This window comes from Crocodylus siamensis, chromosome 1 (assembly GCF_052110815.1).
Source record: "Crocodylus siamensis isolate JL-2025a chromosome 1, ASM5211081v1, whole genome shotgun sequence".
Lineage (NCBI taxonomy): Eukaryota > Metazoa > Chordata > Crocodylia > Crocodylidae > Crocodylus > Crocodylus siamensis.
The window spans coordinates 132,796,978-132,822,186 of NC_143395.1; the positions used below are offsets into that span (position 1 = coordinate 132,796,978).

The 25,209-nt window shown below is 44.5% G+C and overlaps 1 pseudogene; it reads left to right on the forward strand.

Annotated features, from left to right (window-relative positions):
• The first annotated feature begins 24,305 nt into the window (after positions 1-24,305).
• LOC149873346 (U2 spliceosomal RNA) lies at positions 24,306-24,483 on the forward strand (annotated as a pseudogene).
• Positions 24,484-25,209: the final 726 nt, after the last annotated feature.

The following is a 25,209-nucleotide window of genomic DNA, read 5'->3' on the forward strand; positions in this document are numbered from 1 at the left end:
TTCAGAAGTGGGTGTTTCCCTTGATGTAAATTGTTGTTAATAGTGTTCCACCTTTGACTGAAACCAAGACACACCCTAGCATAAGGTTCTCATCATCTAATTAAGTTTACTCAATCTGAACTCAGCAGTGTCATGTAACTTTTGGATTAACTCTTGAAACAGTCTAGGCAGGTTGCAGTATTCTAAGGGAAACCTCACAGCAGGTGCCCATGAACTGTTTTCACAACAGGTTGACTGAAACGAATGACTTAATGATCATTCTGGCTATACACAGGCTTATTGCTTGTTCTGTGATGCCAAGTATATTGCATGCTTTTTGTGGCAGATATGTTGTGCAGTAGGAAACCAAAGGTAATGATTTCCTAGCTGGCTAAATTTAGACTGCCAGGTTAAATGTATTCATGGCATAAATAGATGCAACTTTCATGGGAGCTGCAGCCGCTTATTTCTAAGCCACTTTTGTCTTTAGGGCAGTAGGTATAGGAATAGGGTTATATAAAATGAAATACAGTTGATGAAAATTGCTATATTGACAGCCTTGGAGCAGGGAGTGTTTAGTTTATCCACAGACTAACTACAGGTTAGATAACAACAAAGCAAGCTTCCCCACACTGCCTTAAGGGATGAGAGGGAGGTCAATTCATGCACCAGGTAGACATTCTTACAATATACATGATGCTTGGTATCTGAGGGTTGCTAGGCTTCCAAAACCATGCTTTGTCTCAACCCTTGTATGGAGAAATAGTGAAAGTACATGCTATTTCGCTCTTTCTCTCTTCCTCCTGTAATAGGCTCAAAATGTTGGTGGCCTCTGAAAAGTGCAGAAGTGGTATAAGAGGTAAATATATGTTCCTGCTGTCACTCCACAACAGCCAGACACAGAGTTCCTTCTGAGTAGGGTCTGGGCAGCTGCCACTGGTATAGTTTCGCCACTCCTAAGCTTGGTTTAGCAGGGAACGCTTCAGTTAACTAAGTAACAAAAAGGAGGTTTATAAGAAGTAGAAACTTGGACAAATAAATAAGGAGGAGTATAAGAGCACTGTTCAGGCATGCAGGGATGAAATCAGGAAGGCCAAAGTGCAATTGGAGTTGCAGCCAGCAAGGGACATGAAGGGTAACAAAAAGAGTTTCTACAAAGTATGTTGGTAGCAAGAAGAGGATCAGGGAAAGTGTGGGTTTCTTGCTGAATGGGGGAGGCAACCTTGTAACAGAGGATGCAGAAAAGGATGATGCGTTTAGTGTCTTTTTTGCCTTAGTCTTCAGCTCCCAGACTACTGCACCAGGCAGCACACTTCCGGGAGAATATGAGCAGCCCTCAGTGGTACAAGAATAGGTTAGGGACTGCTTAGAAAACTGAACATGTGCAAGTCCATGGGGCCAGATGGATGCACCCAAGGGTGCTGAGGGAGTTGGCTAATGTGATTGCAGAGCCACTGGCCATCATCTTTGAAAACTCATGGAGATCAGGAGAGATTCCGAATTATTGGAAAAAGGCAAACATAGTGCCCATATTTAAGAAAGGGAAGAAGAAGAATCCAGGGTACTACAGATCAGTCAGCCTCAGCTCAGTCCCTGGAAAAAACATGGAGCAGATCCTCAAGGAATCAATTTCTAGGCACTTGGAGAAGAAGGTGATTAGGAACAGTCAGCATTGATTCAGCAGGGGCAAGTCATGCCTGACCAATCTAATTGCCTTCTATGATGAGGTGACTGGCTCTGTGGATGCAGGGAGAGCAGTGGATGTGATATACTTGGATTTTAGCAAGGCTTTTAACATGGTCTCCCACAATATTCTCTCAGGCAAGTTAAGGAAGTATGGTCCAGATGAATGGACTGCAAGGTGGATATAAAACTGGCTGGAGCATCAGGCTCAGAGAGTATTAATCAATGGCTTGATGTCTAGTTGGCAGCTGGTATCAACTGGAGTGACCCAGGGATCGGTCTTTGGGATGCTCTTGTCCAATATCTTCATTAACAACCTGGAAAATGGCCCAATGCACTCTCAGCAAGTTTGCAGGTGACAACAAGCTGGGGGGAGTAGTAGATACCCTGGAGGGTAGGACTAGAATTCAGTGTGACCTAGGGGGTTACAGTGGACAATAAGCAGAATATGAGCCAGCAGTATGCTCTTGTTTCAAAGAAGGCTAACAGCATAGTGGGCTGCACTGGTAGCTGTGTTGCCAGGAGGTCAAAGGAAATTATTATTCTCCTCTATTCAGCACTGGTGAGGCCGCATCTGGAGTACTGTGGTCAGCTTTGAGTCCCCCACTACAGAAAGGATATAGACACACTGGAGAGTCTAGTGGAGGGCAACAAAAATGGTAAGGGGGCTGGGGTACTTGACCTATGAGGAAAGACTAAGGGAACTGGACTTATTTAGTCTAGAGAAGAGGAGACTGAGAGGGGATTTAATAGCAGCCTTCAGCTATCTGAAGTGGGTTCCAAAGAGAACGGGTCTAAACTGTTCTCAGTGGTGGCAGATGACAGAACAAGGAGAAATGGTCTCAAGTTGTAACAAGGAAAATTTAGATTAGATATTAGGAAGAATTTTCTCACTAGCTGGGTAGTAAAACACTGGAACAGGCTACCCAGAGAGGTTTTGGAATCTCCGTCCTTGAGAGGTTTTAAGACCTGACTAAACAAAGCTTTGGCTGGGATGATCTAGTTGGGGATGGTCCTACTTTGAGCAGGGGGTTGGACTAGATGACCTCCTAAGGTCTGTTCCAACCCTCATTTTCTATGATTCGATGATTCGTCAAAAAGAAGCCTAAAATAAGCTTTGGGATACACCCCTGTTCATTGAAACTCCTTTGAGGATTGGCAGGAACAGTATTAATCCCCATTTAGCAGATGGAGAAATTTTGAACATAGAAAACTTGACTTATGCCAGGTACCATTGCTATTTTGGTTAAGAGTTACCCTGGCCTGTTACCTCCTGTTTACACGATGCAGATACTAAATTACATGTCCTTTGTTACAAGATCAATAGTTGTTCACTGCAAAAAAAGGTGAAAACCACTAGCCTCCTTTCAACAGGTGGCCGATAGCCTGGTGGACTCCATTCAAATCCGGAAACAAGAGCTAAAAGGCTCTGTAAACCGATAGCAGCCCACTGAGCAAGCTGTTCCTATATACATTTTAAACTTTCTTTCTGAAAAGTACTGCTTTTCTCTCTCTCTTTCTCTTTTTTGTTTTTAATTTCTTCAGCTGTTTAAAACATGAGAGAATCGATGAGGTAGCCAGGCAAAAGAACAGCATGTCTCGTATTCAGAGCTGACATTTTAACAGAGAAGCCTCTCCAATCTCCAACTTGCATTTTAGTCATTACATATGGAGCTCTTGAAAATCAGGGCATGCATAGTGATCAAGCAAGTTCTCTGGAGCTCTGCTTCCCTATAATGGTGTTTCGTGACCATATATATGCCTTGTTACTGAGAGCTCCTGTGCTCTGATGCAGAAGCACAGATGTCCTGCTGTATTCACGGACAAACTTCTCTCTTCACAGCAGTGGTTCTAGGCAGGAGTACAGAGTAGAGTTCAAATATAACTTCCCCACTCTCCAGAAGACAAATGTCTCAAGATAAGTATGAAAGGCTTGATCGCTTCACCCCTAAAGTTATGGCCATCTCAGTTGGAAAACTTCATCTCTTTCCAACTAAACAACATAATACTTTTTCATCTGCCTTCACATTACAAACAAATAAAATAAGCTTCCCAACATGGAAAGGGTAGGATGATTTTCATATTATATCCTTTTAAAGACGCATATGTTGATTTGTACAGTCTTAGGGTACACCTACATGTAATTAACAGTGTAGTATAAAGATGCCCAAGCTAGCTTTAAATGAATTAGTCAAGGTAACAGAAATGATCTAGCCACAGAAGCATGGAGTTCTACAAGGGCTGATTTCCCTGATGGGAAATTCTACTATGTAAACTGCAGCCCCATTGTGGCTGTGGTTTGGTGGGGTATGAAAAGTATGCAGCTCTGAAGTATGGATGTGCAAGGATAGACTTGGCACACACATGCCCAATTAAGCAGTACGGCTAAGTACAGACAGTCAAAAAGCCGGAGGCTGAATCAATTCAATCTTTTCAGGTTAATTTAAACTCTGTAGATTGAACTGATGAGCAAGTGAACAGACATTCACTTTTGATTCCAGAAATGCAGCCACATGCCTGCAGTGGCCCAGGCCAGAAGCTGGGGGGTGCTAGAGTACACCTCCCAGCTCAGCTGGAGCAGACAGCTTGGGCCAAGGCTAGCCCACCCACTGTGTGAGGGGGAGCTTGCAGGAAAGGTGCAAAGCATCCTGGGATGCTGGGGGACTGTGAGTTGACTTGAATCTGGAGGGAATCTAGGACAGAAGTTCAATAAACTGATCTAACCTAAATCAGTTAAGTCTGATACTACATCCACCCAGGTTTTATCTTAAACGAGTTTGGGCCATTTTGCAAGTGGTTTATGTGCAGTGAACGTCTGTTATGTTACAGATTTAAACCAGTTTCTGATTACTTATGCTGGTTTATGTGTGATGTCTGTCCCTAGCCTAAATGGGTAAACAGTGACATGGAAACAAGCTTTTGATTCCAAGGTATTTGTGCACTGTAATCACAAGGTATGATGCAGCACAAGTAGCCTACCTGAGCTCACTACCTGTCTAAGCAACCTATGTTAAAGCTAGCTCATGCTACAGTTCTACTGCTAATTGTAGCATAGACATATCCTCTCTGTCAAACCCAGGGCATGTGTAAAGATAGGCTTGCCCACAGGCAGTGGAGCATAAAGAAAGATTTCAAGCATAAGGGTCTTTCTATTTTCTTTCAACAGATTTTCTTATATAGGGGAGGTTAGCTATAGGAAGGGACCAACTGTGCTCTTGCTTCTTTCTAAGAGTACAGACAAACACCTGACTGCAAGTTATCAAAGGCAGGAACTTTTCACACATCAGCTATTCCATGGTAACTGTCCACTTATCCTTCTTACTCCATAGCAAAAAGAAGCTAAATTGGAGCAGTTTATATCAGTGAAATAATAACTACAGTTCAGTTTTCACCAGGGTAAAAGCAGGCTCACACACTTTCATAGTTTCATAGTTTGTAGGGTCAGAAGGGACCTGAGCAGATCATCAAGTCTGATCCCCTGCCATGGCAGGAAAAAGTACTGGGGTCAAACGACCCCAGCAACGTGTTCGTTTAGCTTTGTCTTAAAGACCCCCAGGGTAGGAGCCAGCACCACTTTGCTTGGAAGTTGTTTCCAGATCCTAGCTGCCCTGACAGTGAAGTAGCGCCTCCTGATGTCTAGTCTGAATTTACCCTCTGCCAGCTCGTGACCGTCATTTCTAGTCACTCCTGGTAGTGCTTGGGGGAACAGGGACTCCCTCAATGCCTGCTGGTCCCCTCTGACTAGTTTGTAACAGGCCAATAGATCCTCCCTCAGCCTTCTCTTGTGGAAGCTGAACTGGTTCAGGTCCCGTAGCCTCTCCTCGTAGGGCCTGCCCTGCTGCCCCCTGATCATGCGAGTGGCCCTCCTCTGGACCCTCTCCATGTTGTCCACATCCCTCTTGAAGTGTGGCACCCAGAACTGGACACAGTACTCCAGCTGCGGCCTGACCAGTGTGGCAGGTCAGTAGGGGCGCTCCTGCGTTGAGCCACCCACCTCCCTGCGCCCGACCACCTGCCAGGCTCCGAATGCCTCCCTAGGGGCACCTTATGTCCGGCCCGACCCCTTCCTGGAGCACATACGCTAGCCTGGGGGTAACGTCGCCACCACCACCCCGAGAAGAGACTGTCTCGGCCCTGTGTCCTCGGGGGAACACAGGCCTAAGAGTCCTATGGGTACTCGACCCAGTCCAGGCACTTGGGGCACTTCCCCAAGTCAGGGGGCAAAAAGTAAAGTTCCCCTTAGTCTGCAGACCTAAGGGATCTCTTAGGCATAATTTACCCACCCCTCAATAAGTCTCCCACACCAGTCACAAAGGAAGACTTTATTGGTTACAGGGGTAGAGTGAAAATAGGCTACAAGATTGAGCAATATCCTAGAAATCCTAAAGAGCAAACAGTCTGGCTGAGGTAGCCTTTTGATCACGCATCTGAGTTACTGCCAGCTAAATATCTAATTAGATCTCGAGTACCTTACTCACAAGCATCTTCCAAAGGCCGGTGCCATTTCCCTTTGGAGGCAGGCGGTTCCTAGCTTGTGAGTTTGGGAGAGAGAGCCAATTTTAGATGGTAAAGCTCCTCTGTGTCCCCCGCATGGCTGCTGCTTCACCTCATGGCCAAAGAGACTGCCTCCTTCCCCATCCTAACTTATATAGCCCCTGTGACCTCATTCACCTGGTCCAGTGGAGGTCAGCCCCAGTTGGCTGTCAGCCAACCAATTTGAAATACATCACTGGTTACCGGGCAGATTCCAGTCCACCAGGTAGATGCCCCACACCCAGCTGGCTGATGCCAGTCACGTAGGCAGAGGGAGCAGGTTTCCCCCCTCCCTCAGGAATGCAGCCAGCTCAAGTTACCTAAAGAGACAGGCTGAGGTGTGACTCCTCTGTGCTGGGCCTATTTTAATCTCATTGTCACAGGGCAGAGAATCTGAGGAGAAACCAAGGTGACTTTCTGCCACAACCAGTGCCGCATAGAGGGGGAGTATTACCTCTTTGGACCTGCTTGAGATGCATCTGTGGATGCATGACAGGGTGCAGTTGGCCTTCCTGACTGCATCCCCACACTGCCGGCCCATGTTCATCTTGGCATGAATGATGACTCCAAGATCCTTTTCTGCCTCTGCACTGACGAGAAGGGAGTTGCCCAGCCTATAGGTATTCTGCTGGTTCTTCCTCCCCAGGTGCATCACCTTGTACTTGTCAGTGTTGAAACCCATCTTGTTCTCATCCACCCACCCCTGTAACCTGTCTAGGTCCAATTGCAGCCTATTCCTCCCTTCTAGCATACCTACATCCCACACATCTTAGTGTCATCAGCAAATCTGAACTTTGTACCCTCTTGTCCAAGTCACTGATAAAGATGTTGAACAGTGTGGGCCCGAGCCCTGCAGAACCCCACTGCCCGCATCCCTCCAGATCAAAAATGACCCATCCACCACCACTCTCTGGGTGCGGCCCTCCAGCCAGTTAGTGACCCATTTGACTGTGTAGGTGTCGACATCACAGTCCCCCAGTTTTTTAATGAGACTGGGACGAGAGACAGTGTCAAAGGCCTTCCTAAAGTACAGAAAGACTACGTCCACTGCTACCCCTGCATCTAAGGATTTGGTGACCTGGTCATAGAAGGCCACCAGGTTGGTCTTACAGGACCTGCCTCTAATGAACCCACGTTGGTTGCCCCTAAGCATAACCTCCCCTGCTGGCCCCTCGTGGACATGTGCCAGGATAATCCTCTCGAAAAGCTTATCCAGGATCGAGGTAAGACTAACTGGCCCGTAGTTTCCTGGGTTGTCCTTCCTCCCTTTTTTGAAGATTGGAACCACATTGGCCCTCTTCCAGTCCTCTGGCACCACACCAGAGCACCACGAGTGCTTGTAAAGCCATGCCGGGGTCCCACAAAGACCTCAGCTAATTCCCTTAGCACTCTGGGGCAGAGATCATCCAGACCACCTGATTTAAATACTTTCAGTCCCTCCAGAAGTTCCCTGACTAGATCCTCACTGACCCTTGGCCTAGGTGCGCCTCCCCTGGGGCCTGAGGGGGTCACGGTGCAGGGGCTGATCCAGTCCCTGCTCAGGAAAATGGAGGCAAAGAAGTTTCATAGTTTCATAGTTTCATAGTAGCTAGAGTCGGAAGGGACCTAGGTAGATCATCTAGTCCGACCCCCTGCCTTGGCAGAAAAGAGCACTGGGGTCAGATGACCCCGGCAAGGTGCTCATCTAACTTCCTTTTAAAAATCCCCAGGCTAGGAGCCTGCACCACTTCCCCTGGAAGCCGGTTCCAGGCCCTAGCCGCCCTGACTGTGAAGTAGCGCCTCCTAATATCTAATCTAAACTTACCCTCCGCCAGCTTGTGACCGTTATTCCTGGTCACTCCTGGGAGCGCACGGGGGAACAGGGACTCCCCCAATACCTGCTGTTAAATAGGTTAACTTTGTCATCTGGTGTGATGACTAGATTTCCTAGCGTGTCTTGGAGGGGCCCCACCTTACCCAGTACGTTCTTTTTGCCCCCTATTTATTTAAAAAAGGACTTCTTGTTGTCTTTGATCTGGGTAGCTAGTCCCAGTTCCTTCTCCGCCTTGACCTTCCTAACCGCCCCCCTGCAGCCCTGAGCAACCGCAGTACAGTCCTCCCTGGTGATGGCCCCTCCCTTTCATTGGGTGTATGCCTCCCTTTTAGTTAGGATTCCCAGATGCTTTTGGTGAGCCATGGGGGCTTTTGTGCCCTTATCCATGCTAGGATTACCTCCCTTTGGGCTTGGAGGATCGCCTCTTTAAGGAGCAACCACTCTTCTTGGACACCTGACTCCCCTCCTCTCCGGGACCTCAGTGCCTCCCTGACTATTCTCCTTAGCTCATTGAAGTCCACCCTCCTGAAATTTAGGGCTGTTGCCTTGCTGCAGGCCTTTGCCACCTTGCACTGGATGGTGAATTCCAGCAGGCGATGATCGCTGTCGCCCGGGTGGTTGAGCACCTGCAGCCTCCTCACCAGGTCATCACAGAGAGTTATCAGAGAGTAGCTGATGCATGGTAATTCCCCACCCCATTTTAACAGACTGTAATTTGTCCATACTTTAAGATAAAGTGCTTTGTGCTAGTGGAGTCACCAACACTTCCTATGGAAGGCTGACAACAACTACTACTGCACCATCACACTTGTGTGTCATCTACACTTCTTCATTGTGTCCACTACTCTGCAATGATATGTTTCACTCTGCTTGCTGTGTAGGAGTACGTCGCATTCAGCCTGTGAAGTCTGAAGCAAAAATCTGCATTTCAGAACATCAAAGCAAGATCTCAACTATAATCATGTGCTGTTGAACTGAGTTAGATCTTATGAGGATTTCCAAATATGAAGGCATTTTGGTGTGCAGAACCACCACACAAATCTGCAACCAAACTACTGTCTTTCAGATGAATATTTAATTTAGAATAGAGGGAGGGGAAGGCAGCTTATAGATGTGTTTTAGGAATTAATTTGAATTTATTACTTGGATACAAAACTGAACTTGTCACCTCCTGGCATGTGTGTAAAAGTCTTCAGCTTTAAAAGAGAAAGAGCCTTCCACCTTTCTCCATTTCCTTCCAATCTGTCACATGTTCATTTGTAGCAAATTTCAAACCATTATAGTAAGAGAAACATAGCTGTATGGCAAAAGCTCAAACCTTATACTAATTGATGATATCAGACTCCCATTTTCCACTTACAAAAAACAAAATGTAGAACCAGAGCCTGGCCCCTAAGCAGAATTTTGGCAGAATTTAGGCACCTAAATTCCAAAGAGTGATCCATTTTGGTCATGTGCCATAACCACATAACTCAGTAGGTGCTTAAGGTCAGGCAACACCTCCATTTTAGTGGTGAGACTATGTTTCTGGGAAAAGGGAGTCTTGGGTACCAGAGACTCTTGGGTATTGGCTACTTGTAGTATTGGCTATTTGGGTATCGGCTAATCTATCCCCAGGAGGATCACTATTCAGAAATGCAAAAGGACTTGTTTATACTGTAGTAGAAACGTGTCCTAGTGAGCATAGGGCTGAAGCATATCCCACTTGCCTGAGGCTGCTGAGTATGCTCCAGAGCCAGAGAATTTCACCAGTGAGGCTTCTTCACATCCATCCCCAGTGCCTGCTGTCAAGCACTTGGCCTCCAGCAGGCCTGGTAGCAAGTGCTAGGGTAAGTGAGCCCACAGCAGCAACTTTTAAGGCCTGAACTGGGTCAGTGGACTCAGGTGGGCAGAGCATACTCAAGCCTGTTATCCTGAAACTCACCATTGACCTGATGTAAACAAGTCTTAAGTCTCCCATTGGTGGTAAAAAGATATTGGGCCATAAAGGAGGTAAAACAGAATCACCCACCTATATTTTAAACATTCCAAATCCAGAGTATAGGCAGAGTGTATGACCAGGCTAGATCGGACCCTTGCAGCCTATGGAGAAAGAAAGAGTAGGACCCAACATTTTTACTGTAACTTGGTGTGCATTTCAGGCAGACAGAGACCACATGAAGTATTTCTTAGCATTTTTAAAATGACGCAACTAAGGATCCCCCTTGGCCCATTTGCTCCATAGTGGACAAGTACTTAGAGTCAGCTCACTCCCTGTGTTGACAGACATAGCATGTCCTGATGAGCACGCAAATGCAGTTTGTGGCACCCCAAAGCATTTCGAGGTGCTGCAAACTGCACGCAGTGCATGTGTGCCCATTTCCTGCCCTACTAATTAACAGCACAGGGAGGTTTTTTTACACTGGGAGATCCTAGTATCAAAAAAACATGTTCCTGAAGCAAGTGGCATGACACACACAGCAGCAGTGTGCACCACCAGAAAGGTAGCCTGGCCAGCCAAAGCCACACTCTGGCTGCCAGTCAGGCTCTGGGCAGCCAGGTCAGTGCTGCTGCTGCCCTCCCATGAACCCGGGTAAGACTGCAAAGGCCAGGCTGGCCCCAGCCTCACCTACTCAGCCCAAGTTACTTTACCGCACACCAGAGTGCACATGCGGGGGCATGCCTGGGGACAAATACGTGCCGCTGCTATTTGGCCTGCAGGAAACACACACCCCTGCACATGCACGCTCATCAGGACATGCCCAGAGGATATAAAGTGCTCAAAAGAGGTGCCAAGGCTCCCCCATTGCTCTGAATAATCAGAACCTAGCTGCTGGGCACTGCAGCTGCATATAAAGAGTTTGTCTAAACAAGACTATGTGATGCCCAAGTCTCAGCAAAAGCACAGCTGCACAATGTAAGCTGTAGTACAGGGAGGGCTCAAGCATTTTTACCACCATGTGGTGAATGCTAAGCTCTGATGACACAGGGGCAAAACACCTGACCTCTCTCAGTGCTGGTGCTTAAACCATTGCTCTAGTAGTCATGAATCTTTAACTGTTATGGGGGTGGCACCTCACCTACAGCACTTATGCTTAAAATTAATGCTGACAAGAAAAAAGGAGCAGGAGACTACAGAGCCAACCAGGATGCATGAGAAGCTAGGTAAAGTGGAGAGGAACAGTAGCAAGAAGGCTAAGAATGAGCAGGAAGATCTGGTAGCAAGATTTCCTTAAACCAAAAAAACATGAACTGGAAGGTTACGGGCAACCATGTTGCTCAGATGACTCAAACACCACGCCCCAGGTGCAGCTACGCTTAGTCTCAGAGATTAAAGAAGTGTATTAAAGAAGTGTCTGGACTTAACTGGTGTTACTGGAATATGTGTTTAAAAGGAGCAGCCTACAGTTCAGATTTGAAGGAAGCTCAATGACAAAAGTTCCTGATTAAAAAAAAATATGCAGGAGAAACTATTCAGCTAAAATACTAACCGCTGCAGTGACAAATGACAAAAAAAAGTCTCTATTTCAGTGGACAATGGAGGAAAAATAAAATCTATGTTAAACACAGGGAGACAGTAGGATGTCTAGAAGCTGGGGAAATAGGAGATCTCCCAGGAGAGCATGTTCAACTGGAAACAATTTACAGTGGGATAAAAAGGGGCTGAGGTTTTACTGCATACCACCTGTTTCAGGGTGATATGTGGGAAGTCAGCTTGCAGTCAATGGAAGCTAAATCATGATAGAGTAGCCCTCAGTGAAAGAAAAATAAACAATTTTTATTGAGTATTGGCGGTAAACTGATACTCAGACTGCAGCTCCTGAGCCACGAGAGGCTCTTCAATTTATCACCTGTAGCTCTGTGCAAAAAATGTTATCAAAAGCTGTTTTATAAACTTGTTCAGAGAGGCATGAGCTTTCATAAGCTACAGCCTACTTTGTCACATACATGGCTGTAGCCTACGAAAGCTTATGCTTCTCTGAACAACTTAGCGTATAAGATGCCACGCTGCCTTTACCTAGCTTTGCGTTAACACAGCTATTTACCTTTCTTTAAAAGGTATTTTGTCTGCTTGGTTTTCACTATGCTGGGCTTGTGTCTTCTTGGGCCATGTGCATGTGCTATCTATTTCTAGCTATTAACTGTTTATGGGGGCATGTAATCGTGCCAGTAGCTATTAACATGCTGCTAACTTTTTCCATTTAAACTGGAGCGTGTCTGCCATAGTTTGCTGAGGGGCAGATATGTTGTTATGGCTCTGTGGTTAACACGGACTGCTGGTGGAGCTCTTGCAACCCTTCAGCACCTTAATGCTTTTTAATCATGTGTTATGTTCTTATAATGATTGAGGTAAGGTTTGTAAGACCTGCCCCAACTTTATTTGTTCAAGATGTCTCCTATGCATGTGTGTGGCCTGCCCACTGACTTGAAGTAATTGGACCATACTTTATTCTGTGTTGCATAATTGTTTTACCACTGTTATTGAATGTTTTCATGTTGAGCTATCGCAGTCTATGCTTGGTTCCTTTCAAGTCTACTTCATACATTTACAAATACTCACTCAAATTCACACATGGGGACAATGAAGGCCAAGGACTATAATAAGGAACATCTGTGCTGTCACTCAGTTCTCAGCTGAAAATGCATGACTATAGCATTCTTTGAGGTTTTATCTTCTATTCTGAATTAAGAAGATTGCACAGAGAAAAGGCTTTAAAAGTAATATAGTGAGTTCTGTAGTTATCAGAGGACACTCATTTCATTCTGTTTGGATAGGAAAATGTATCTCTTGTGAAGAAAAATCCTATGCAACATGCTTCACCTTAAGGCTCTTTTAAAAGACTTCAAATAGAATCATGCTTAAGCCAAGATCCTCTGGTCACTGGGGGGATTCAAATCCAGATCTGGATCCACAAACAAACACAACAGGGAGTTAGCAAAAAAAGTGTTCAGGTTTATTTCTTATGTAATATTTTTGTGGGTATAAATGAGGGGAAGAAGTGGAGAACACAGCAAACAATTTTGTGGATGAAGACCCAAAAACAGACATTTTAGAGACTTTTAGGGAGTATTTTCTGGTGGCCCTGCTGTGAAATTTACTTCTCTTTAAGGAGGCAGCTGAATACACTGTCAGGGTCTCTTTAGTTAAACTCTGAAGAAAATCAGATTTATTCATCTTAGTGGACAGTATGTCCATTAAGCATTCAAGTTTCCTGGTCCATAATTTGAATGAAAATTTGAATTCAATATACAGACATAAAAATTCAGACTCATCAGATGCCATTCTGTTTCCTCAGGAAAGGATATAAACAATTTAACAGTTCAGGGGATTCAGACAGACCTAATTATAGTAAATGTAGTTTGCAATCTTTTTGGTTCTTCTTTTTCAGCACAACAGGGTAGCTTGACAGGGGTTTTTGCTAATGCACTTCTAAGGGACTCCAACTGTTAAGTAATGCAATGAAGCATCTGAAGTTGCATCTGCCTCACAGTCTACTCCTATATATTTTGAGCCTACTTCACAGTTTACTAATGAGCTTCATTAACATTAACAAACTCATAGCATGTCATAATTGCAGAATTTACAAGTGGCTAACTAGAAGCTCTGGTTAATCCAGATAAATGGAGTTCAGATAGGGATATTTATAACACCACAGTAGCTTGCATGTCTAACCAAATAAATTCATAGTTCTAAGACTGTTCTCAGAATCGAATAGGATGAATGAGCTGACAGACACAATTCCACACGTAATATACTCAGTTGGATACAACGTGAAGGGTTAACTGGGTAGGGCTAACTGGGTTAACTGGGTAGGGCTATCTGGGTAGCTCTGATGGAACTTTCTTGCACATCTAGACCCTTTGTTTGATTTGATCAGAGATCAGAAGAAGTGACTGAAAGCTGCTACCAGCGTAATGCTTGAAACTATCTGCAATCCAGTTTTCAGTGCAAAGCAGTTCTTGTAATGAAAACAAACACTGATTCATGCTCTTGTTGGCTGCCACAGCAAACAATCAGAACTACCTTCTCAGCCCAAAAGTTGACGACTATTCACATGACAGTCTAGGGTTTGGGAAAGCTTGAATTAGCTGCTCCTAGTGCTAGCCACATTCTTCAGCAAAGAGATGTTCAGCCTTCAGGACAGTCACTCCAAGGGCTCTGTGTTTATGGGGTGTGAAGACAATGAAAGAATCTAAATGCGGCACTTTGAGTTAATTTGCCCTCAGGTCACATTTTTTTCAAGTTCCTTTTACTGTGAATTTTAAATCAATCTAAATTTTCAACAGAGCATTTGAATGATCTTGGCTCATATCTTGAAGTTCATTGGTTTTATTTAGTCCTCAGTTACGCAACATTTTCTAACAGCTCAAAGGGTAATTTTTTTTTTCTCAGCAAGGAGTAAGAATTGAGACAAGTCTTCAGGATTTGGCCCCATAATAAAAACTTGTCTCAGACTTCCATTAAGAAGCTCTTTCACTGCTACAGTCACAATTACATGCCCCCAAATTCATTCCATTCCTTATTGCTTATGTGCAAAAATGTATTCCTTCTTTTCAGAAAAAGCCGTACACTCTCATTTCCTTGAAAATGTCCGAAAATAGATGCAATATGCTCTTTCTTACCGGTGTTATGCAGTTGGAAAATAGACTTAAATAAAGATGTGAAATTTCACACTTCTGTTGCCTGCTGGGCATAAAGCTATTTAGGCTGGCACAATGCGGCAGGGGAGACGAGCCTGAAGTTGTAATCTCTCATGTGGCATACGTCTTCCAGAGCCTCAAGGAGTCTCCTAGAGATGCAAATAGCCATCCATTCTCCTCATTTAGTTTCTGGAAAGGAAGAAAAAATAAAAACTGTAAATGTGATGTTTCTCCTTTCTTGGGAGGAAGCTGTCAGGTGCTGGAAACTGGGAATAGTAGGCGGGGACAGAGGAAGGACCTTTGATACAAGAGATTTTTGATACAAGAGAAGCACTGACAAAATGTAAAGAATTGAGAGAAAAGCAATAAAAAGGAGCAATAAAAAGGAGCTGGACCTCAAAGGAATCTAATCCTATGCGGATAGGATTAGAAGACCTAAATCTTCCTTATTTGTCAAGGAAGCTAAATGTGGGTGAAGGTTGTAGTGGGGAGGGACCTAGGCTAGAATTTACTTAGTGGATGATTAAAGTGTTGCTCAAGACTAACGCTGAGTTATCCAGTAAAATATAGGAGCAATTCTATTGCCCACTCTGGACACACGTGTGCCCCCATTATAAGAATAAAATTTTCTCCATAGCCATGCAGATTTCTCCCTATTCCTATAATGTGAGTACTTATGCACCTTGAGTAGGCAATATGGTAGAATTGCTTCTATGCTCTAGTCAGGTAAATAAGTTAGTCTCAAATTGCACTTTGGTCATTGACTAGGGGAAACTGAATTCTGCCTTAGCTCATAAACATGTTTAAAAGCAGAAATTGTCAAAGGCCCAATAAGCAGGCCTGACCTGGCAGAGGCAACCAAACCTTGATGGCCCCTGAAAGGCACAGCTGACTCAAGCAGGGTGCAGGGCCTGAGGCAAATCAGGCCATGCAGGGCCCCGCCCCCACTCCAATCCCCCAGATGTGAAAAAGGTGCCACCGCCATCGGCAACATCAGCAGGGTAGCAGGAGCAGGGTAGCGAGTGGCTGGACGTGGAGCCGCCACTCTGCCCAGTTCTGTGCTGCTGCTGCTCCACCCTGCTCTGCGGGGCCCCCCAAAGCACAGGGCCTGGGGTGGTCACCCTGATTCACACCCCCCATACGTCACATCACTCCAGTATTCTTTGGGTCAGGTACAAATGAGCTAGGCTGACTTCTGGGAGTGTATTCCTAGGCCAAGTTGAGAATTATCTTGGACAAGACCTACCACCTGGTAGGTGCAGGAGAGCATATTTAGCCTTGACAGTTTAAAAGAAAGTCACACTTTTCTCAGTGGAGGAAGAAGGTTATGTATGTGCTGAGATGAAGCTAGGGCTGGGAGTCCTGATAAGATAACTTTGAGCCTGTTTGGTCTGTGGGTGTTGCACCTGGAGGTTCTTTGTATATCTGGGAAAATTAATTTATAGCAATATGGGTTAAATTAGAGTCACTGTGGCAGTACAGTAGTGGGCTGTACTATTCAGAGCCACCCACCTCACTGTGCCAGGCCCCAAGCCATGCTTCAGGAGTCTCCCCTGGGGAGCCTACGGCCAGCCAGCCCTCTTCCTGATCACCTGGTTGGCCAGCTAGCACCAAATAGCAAGCAAATACAGAGGGGTGCAGCTGGAATGACCTAATGCAGGGATGGACAGAGGGGGATTTATTCATAGTCACGACATGGAGAGAAAGTTTCTGTTCAACCCTGAGCCTCTGGTGAATTTGCTTTTTTGTTTTTCTGACCAGGCCTAGCCACAGGTCTCACTCTCCTAGCTAAGCATGCAAGTGGCTTGCATTGAGATCAATAGATATTTTCATTGTATTCTGCGGTAAGGTGAAGAAAGATTGTTGTCTCAAAAAAGGGAGCTTGAATAGTGATGGATTGGAACAGGAGAGTGGGATAACAGAATGGGAGCAACAATCATGGGGCTTATATTTTGAAAAAAAGGAGCTACTTCTCTCATGCCAAAACATTCTAGTGATGAGAGCTAGACTATTAGAGTGAGAAAAGGCCTTCCAAGGCAGTGGTATGACCCCTGTGGCTTGGGGAGTCTTCAAAATCAAAAGTATCAGTTTTGAGTTCAGCAAAGGAAAAGGCTAAATGACTTAATAGATCATGTGTTGCTGTGACAATGCTTCATCTGCATAAAAATGCCTCTTGCTTGTGAGTCATCAAAGAGAAACATTAGCAACACCTGATTCAGATTGCTACCAATACCACACGCTAGTCCAAAACATATTCTTTTTTTCCAAATAGTTTTCTAGTATCATTAGGCATAGCAGGAAAAGGTATAAGTCATCATTGTACTTCTGTTGATGGGTTTTGACAGATGACTCAAGCTGGGGCTGTAGAGTTCCTAGAAGTTGCTTCAATCACAAACTTTCCTTCATTTTCTATTTCAGTATCTCTGCTTTTGTAGCTAAATGGGCTGGAATGTGCCATTCAGAGTTCTTCCTAGCTATTTCTTCTCCACGTTTCTTTTTTCCTGGTTACTCCCACCAGCTACTCCTACCTCCTGGGTCTACTGTCATCTCCTTTGTAATTATACATAGAGCCACGTCATCCAGCCCATGGGGCTCCTCACAGTTCCAAAAATTTGGCAGTGGGGGAAAAGTGGCAGCATTAATTGCTGCTCCCCTGCTGCCGAATCTCTGTACCTATAGGCCAAATATTGTGTTCCTGTGCTCTATATTATGCATGCAAGGTCAGCTGGGGCCTGATCTGTGGTACTGACCCCAAATAGGATCTGGCCCTTGGACCAGCCCTGCACCACTCATCTGGCTGACAGGGTCAAAAAGTTAAGCACCCCTGCTTTAGGCCAAATGTGCAATATGCTCAATAGGGAAAACCTGGATGTTCCCAAAGAGACAGGTCCTGGTGACAGATAACTGGGTCTCATTCCACTACTGGTGCTAGAGCAATGGGCAGAGAAAAATACCACTACAGGAAAAGGAAACGTGTCTCTTCTCACACATCCTTTCAAGAAATGAGTCCTTGTCCAGTATACCAGATGATGCTGACAGAAAACCCAAGGCCCTTGCATATATGTCCTAGTGCAGTGGTGCCCAAACCATCCAGCCCATGTGACATGGGGCAGGTTAGGCAGGTTGGTGCACAGGGCTGGTCCATGGGCCAGACTGCACCTGCAGACTAACCCTGCACTGGATGCATCCCTGTATGTTCACCCAATCTAGCATGCAGAGCCATGTCATCTAGCCCACAGGGTTCCTCAGGGGCATGGCAGAGCAGCTTAGGCCAGGGCACCTATGACACATGAGGCAGCAACAGCTGCCTCCATGCCAATGGCGGGAGTGCAATCAGCCACCAACACACAAAGAAAGGTGGCACCCAGGACTGCTGCCCCAGTTGCTTCCCCTCAGTTACATTACTAAGACTCCCTATGGATCTGAAAATGTCGTGGTCTTAATTGCCACAGCTCACAAAGCACTGGGTTTTCTTTCAGCATCATCTTTCAGATCTGCAACAATTAACACTGCCAGTACTCCTCTGCTGCCAAGTTTCCAGATCTGTGGGGAGCTCCATGGGCCGGATGACAGCTAGGTTGATCATCAGTGACCTAATGTGCATACTTATGTGAGCACTGGAGGCCATCACCAAGGTCCTCCAGGATCCTTGAAGGCATATTTCCTATCTCTGCCCTGCATAAATGATAAACACACTGGACTGTGCTGTTAGGGCAGTGTATGACCTCTTCCTACTCCCCACCACTACCACCATGCAAATAAGGCTCTGGCTCTGTAACTGCTCAAATGATCTGCTTAGAACCTGCATGGGGAAGTGTATGATGCTAGTGAAGCAGATTTCCTGCCCAAAAGACCTAGGTGAAAAGAACTATGAGGGTGGCAGATTCAGCAAGCAGTCATTGAGCCCGCACAAATACTTAACCAAAAGTGCCAGCTGCTCTCAGCATGCTTGACACAGTATACATGATCTCTCTTTACTAAACATCAACTTAATATTTGATGTGGAGTGTGGGTCGTTGGGGTTTTTTTTCTCTCTTCACTGCTTTTTTGGAAATGGTGCTAAACAAATAGGTCTCAAGCAGTGGGATGGTCACCTGACATGCGGAAGGTTAGATGGTCAGGCTCCTTCTCGCAACTAGCATGCTGAGAGCATGATTTGCCAGTGCTGTTCACCTTCTGTAATCATCCTCAAAGCAAGGGTAAAGTACTACCTAATCTGAATAGACCTATTTTTCTTGCTACCATGCACTAAAGAAAACAAATCATGAGATGCAGGGCTATGGTGACTCAGACCCAGGAAGTCAGAAAGAATAAGCAAAGATGTGTCTTGGAGAAAATCCACATCATTTTCCTTAAATGGCACTTTACTTATAAGGTCATAATAATAGAGTTACGGAACCAGAAGTGTTGTTATATCTTGTGGAAGTAGAACTAAAAATCCCTGTCCCATGTACAAATGTATGGCATTATGTTAGATTTTTAGAGGCACCACATCCTAAAGTCCAATTTTGTGCTAAAAAGTCTTATGGGAAGCCTTAAAAAGTTAAAATAGGTTCCTTATATTTTGTCCATGCATTTTATTCTATCTCCCTACCTTCAGTCATCTAGTTCCTATGTGCAAATATACAGCTGTTCACCATAAATATTCTTGAAGGACTAGCACTCCATGGCTGTTAACTAAATTACAGTCTGCCTGCTAGCTTGTAAACACTCCCATATTTTGAATTATATTGTTTGCCACCCAATGGAGAACTGTCCATGGCAGAAAACTCACCAGTGGATGGTTACTAGAGTGCAGGGCCCCTCACATCTTCCCCATCACATCAGGTGAACAGTATTTGAATGACAGGGAGTACGGCGAGGGTGGCTAGAGGACTGCACTGATTCTGCCCACTCCTTGAGCCATTTCCACTGATAGGTGGGATTAAAAAGAAACCCTAGAGCAGGTTCTGAATGATGAATCTGCCCAAAGAAGGTGGCAATTGAAATGAAGACGGTAAGGCAGGTAGGCATGTACAGTGGAATGCAGTGGGGGCCTATGTGTATTTGGGAAAGTGAATTTGACCTGAAATCTTAGGGGTAAGGGAGGAACTTGGCTTTTATTTACCCTAAGTAGTCAGGTCTGACACCACCATGAGAAAGGCCAATGCAGGAATTCAAAGAGGATTAGCAACCTTAAATGTCACTTGTGGTAAACCACAAAACCCTGAAAACCCTGAACTGCCAATGTAGCAACATGATTGTGGTTCTCTACTTGACAAAAACTACTGGCCTGTCTGAAAAAAAATCCTGGAAAACCATACACGTTCTTATTAAACTGATGCATACTCTTTGTTCAATGAACATTGCACTAATGGTAGATAATGAATTAATTTGAGAAAAGAATGCATCTCCAGTTCACCTCAAGCCTGTGTCTGCTGGCTGATACCGCTTCAACCCCTCACCATCCCCTATCCTCAGGCTTCTAATGGGAAAAATATCCTGGTCTGGCCCTTTGTGTTAGGAGGACTGAGCACATATCTAAAATATAAGAATGCAAATAACCCAGCAACCCACAATTGCAGATTTCAGTGTGACTGTTCATCATGAGCAAAGATTGTAGGGTTGGCACAGTAGGCGCTTGAGAAGCTGCATTCACACATCTGGAGCAATAACTGGCCTCCAATTTATAAATTCCAGATCCACATGTATTTTTTAAGCCAAAAACTGTTGAACATCTCCTTTGAAGTCAAAGGGAGTCACGGGTGCTCAGCACTTCTATCTATCAGACTCCACAGCAGTAATCATCACTTGCCTTTGGTCTGTTTCCCAAACAACACCTATCAAATATGCATTTTGTTTGTAAACAGTTCTTTAGTACCATCTTTCCAAAGCTTTTGGATCTGAGGCTGTATAATAGACAAGAAAAAAGCACTTCCCTGGCAAATGGCACCTTTTCCAATTGCAACATATGTTTTGCACTGTTCAACTTCTTTTTTCATATTCAAATTGCTTAAAGGAATGAGATGGCAGGTGTTCACCACAAGGGAACATACAATGTCTTAAGAATTGTGGGGCTGAGGCAATGAGGAAATAAATGATTTCCACATAAATATGAAAGTTTAGCACTTGCTTGGTCTGACCTACACTTCAGTATATGAAAGCTAAAATAATTACATCTTACTTATTCAGCTAAAAAGAGGGTCTGTGATCTTGAAAATATATCTAGAAAGGTAACAATGTTTTGTAGCTGTGATGGTTCTGGAAATAAGCATGAAGCAAGGGGTTTTTATGTGGTATTTTTTTACTAAACTAGCTGTTTAGCTGGGAGACATTTTAGACAAACTTTTGGACACAAAGTATCCTTCCAGTTGGAGCCCCCTGTGGTTCAGTGGTAGAATCCTTGTCTGCCACACAGCAAACCCAAATTTGATTCCTGGATGGTTATACAACCACAGCCATGGAGGCACCAAATGTCTGGCCTTTGGATTCTGTCTCAGTGGCCTAAAGGGGGAATAAAAGGTCTGGGCAGCCTTCACTCCTCCAAGCTTCTGCCTACACATTGAAGACTGAGTGACTTCTCATGCATACACCATGATACACTCAGTGCAGAGGCAGAAAAAGATCTTGGAGTCATCACTGATGCCAAGATGAACATGGGCCGGCAACGTGGGGATGCAGTCAGGAAATCCAACCGCACCTTGTCATGCATCCATAGATGCATCTCAAGCAGGTCCAAGGAGGTGATCCTCCCCCTCTATGCGGCACTGGTCAGGCCACAGCTGGAGTACTGCTTCCAGTTCTGGGCACTGCACTTCAGGAGGGATGTGGACAGCATGGAGAGGGTCCAGAGGAGGGCCACTTGCATGGTCAGGGGACAGCAGGGCAGGCCCTAGGAGGAGAGGCTACGGGACCTGAACCTGTTCAGCCTCCACAAGAGAAGGCTGAGGAGGGATCTAGTGGCCTGTTACAAACTAGTCAGAGGGGACCAGCAGGCACTGGGGGAGTCCCTGTTCCCCCGATTGCTACCAGGAGTGACTAGAAATAATGGTCACAAACTGGCAGAGGGTAAATTCAGGTTAGACATCAGGAGGCACTACTTCACAGTGAGGGCAGCTAGGATCTGGAACCAACTTCCAAGCAAAGTGGTGCTGGCTCCTACCCTGGGGGTCTTTAAGACAAGGCTAGAAAATCACCTTGCTGGGGTCATTTGACCCCAGTACTTTTTCCTGCCATGGTGGGGGATCGGACTTGATGATCTGCTCAAGTCCCTTCCTACCCTACAAACTATGAAACTATGATCTGGAAGGCTCAAGAGTTGCCAAACATCCTTCTAGTTGGTCCAACACAAGATGTAAACCCTTGCTTCTAGAAATGTAACAGCAGCAAAATAATATAGAGGATTAAAAAGAGGTAATTAAGAACTTAATCCTGCAGTCTTTACTTCTACAACAGTCCCCTTGATTTCAGTGAAAATCTTTGCTTGAATATGGACTACAGTGTTAGGATTTATGAGCTAACCTTAACCAGAGCAATCTGAATACTTAGCACAGATGCACCTTTGTCATTCAGTCACTGCTTCAGAGAGAGACTGGGTGCATCTACACAAGACGCTTACTGCACAGTAGCCTAATAACGCTGCGTAGTAGAGGGCCAGTCAAAAACCATGCTAATAAGTGTGCAGTAACCATCACAAAAAAGCCGTGTGCCAGCTCTACTGTGAAGTAAATATAGTTACTGGGCATTCAGTTAGTATTTCATTAAGGAAGTACGAAACTAAATGCACAGTAACTATGGCGCATTAATGGACATATAGATGTGGCCACTAATTAGGAAATTGGAGTTATTAGGATTCTTTCCCATCATTCCAGGACTGAGTAAAAGAGAAAGATGAGTATGAAATGGAAGAACAGAGAACCAGAAATTAGTATCCTCTTAATGTTCATCTCACTGTGTGTTAACAATCTATTGAAATGATACATTATCACTACACAGGTGGGATGAATGTGATTTTGTGCTTTTACAGCATAATGATTTTGTGGTTTTCCTAAGACCACTGGTTCTCTGGCTCTTCAAAGCTCAGTTTTGCTGCCTGAGTGGGTCAGTTAAAGTAGTTCTTTTGACATAATTATAAGTGATATTAACAGACTGAAATAAAGCAGGAATCTTGTGAGAGACTGCAATGAGCTATATCCAGGTCAAAGGCATCTCTCGCAGTTCAGAGGAAGCAGAGGTCAGTAACCAAGCTAAACTGGAAATACTCTTAAGAGTCCAAAGGAAAGGTTACAATGACAAACTAAGGTAGGAGTCTGGGGAAGGTTTGTTGATGATGATAGTTTCATTATCAAGAACTAAGAACCTCTCTGTCTCTTTATTTTAAAGTAGATTCATGTTAAGCACTAGTGCATGTGGTAATGCATTACAGTACAAATCTAATGCTGTGTTTAAAAATGACATTTGTCTGTTTTATGTCTTGTTACAACAGTCATTATACTCTGCAATTTGCAAAAGATGCATGTTGTTATGTAAAACCTATTATAACCAATGCATTTATCTGATAGTCAGTGTCTACTCTTAACTTATACTTCTCAAATTGTCAATGACTGTTGGCTGAGCAGTCTATAGGAGGACTTGTATGTTCAAGTAACTTGGTAGTTTTACAAATGTAATTAGCAAGGTCCCAAAAGAAAGGGGTTCTTCATTCTATTCAATATTAAATTATATTGGCAATTTGGTTAATCTCTCTGTGCTTCAGTTTTTCCAGTTGTGTGGTACAGGTAAATACATCTGTCATGGAACTGTTTGAGGACTTGACTGGTTAATCTTGGTCAAATGATTTGAAATCCTTGGATAATGGTGCAATGGAAGTATGATGCTTATACTATTTATTTTTATTTATTTATTTGATTTATACACTGCCCTTCCCAAAAAGGCTCAAGACAGCTTACAATAAGAGACAAAGAAACTTTTCCCTAGCCAAGAGAAAAAAATCAAAATCAGCAAACCACTACACTCAGCCCATACCCACTCCTCTGCCTATGTAACAGCCAAGATTAGATGAGTGCTAGTTAGCTGAAACATGGCAGTGAAACCATTAAAACTGCATTTTCAATGCCCTTTGGACCAAACTAGGCATATCTGTGAACAAGAATAGCCTTATTTTTTCACGTTTTTTCCTTAAGTCTGGTTTTTTGCATTTAATGGATTTTCAAACTGCAACCAGACTGGCAGATACAAAGCAGTTGAGTAATTATGCAGCTAAAGTCCTAATACTTCTGTTTAGCTGAGTGCCTGTAGGATTTAATTACATTTGAAGATAAAAACATAAATGGCCGTGTACCATTCTTGGTTCTAAAACAGTATGTAAAGAACCTGAGCTGAAAAAAAAATCAAGATAAAATTAATATTCCTAGTAAGTCAGCACCAGGTTACATCCTAGCTGAACTGCAGTATCAAAGTCCTGTGCACTGTTGTATTTATACAAGCATCAGCATCCTGGGTGTGACCATAAACTGCATCAGACCAGAGGGCCTGGTGGCAAAGTGGTGGGGCTACTCGTGGAGGGGTAGCTCCTATAGATACCACAATGTTGCAACCTCCAGAGTAAGGCAAGTATAGAGCACCTCAAAACCCTAGCCCTCACTGTCTTGTGGGTACTCCTTGACTGGAGAAAGGCTAAGGGACATCACACTGACAGAAACCTGCCTTCACTGAGGTATTAGGCAGTCAGTAGCAATTCTTATCTGATATGTCCTCCATAGGAGGTCTATATTGAGCAGATTCTTTTTGGTATTGGGTGGTGGAACCGGAGCGTGCTCCATCCACTCCATGCATTGACCTGGTATTACAGTGCTTCCAGGACCGGTGCAAAAAAACAGAAAAAAAAAAAAAAGCAATTCTTATCTGTTGCTCGGTGGCAGAAGCTACAACCATCGAGGTGCTGAACATCTGAATTCAGTCTGGCCCTTGGATTCTGTCTCAGTGATCTAAATGGGGGATGGTAGGTCGTGGACAGCCTTCACTCTTCCATACTCTTGCCTAGCCATACGCATTGAAGGTCTGGGTGACTAGACCCGTTATGCATAGATCATGATCCAGAGGACTGACAATTTTTTTTCCTGCTATCTGCTCTGGTCTCCCAGTTTATGATAAGCAAACCTAAGATGTTTGCTGACTCAAGTTAGGTGCTAATCTGGACCCACTTGCTCTAGAAATCAAGCCAGACCTAAAAATAATCCAACTTTTGCTTAGCCAGGAGAGAGTCAGAGCTCCATGATTAAGGCTCTTGACTTGCCCTGTTCTAATCCATGCTCCCATGCCTATTTCTGTATTTTATTCAGTGTCTTATCCAGTAACTATTTATTTTTATGGGTCCAGACTCCCAGGGCTACCCTCTCCTGGGGTGAGGGCCACAACCACCATACTACAGAAGCAGGTCCATTCTAGCCTGCCCTCATTTTTACTCAGTAAATTGTGCATTCTTTGCTGAACAGTGCTCCAGATTCAACAGGAGTGGTAGACTGTGCTCCCACCCAGACCAGCCCATAACCTGGTAGACAGGGCACTGGAAAATACATAGCAACTTAGCTGATTTTTTTGAT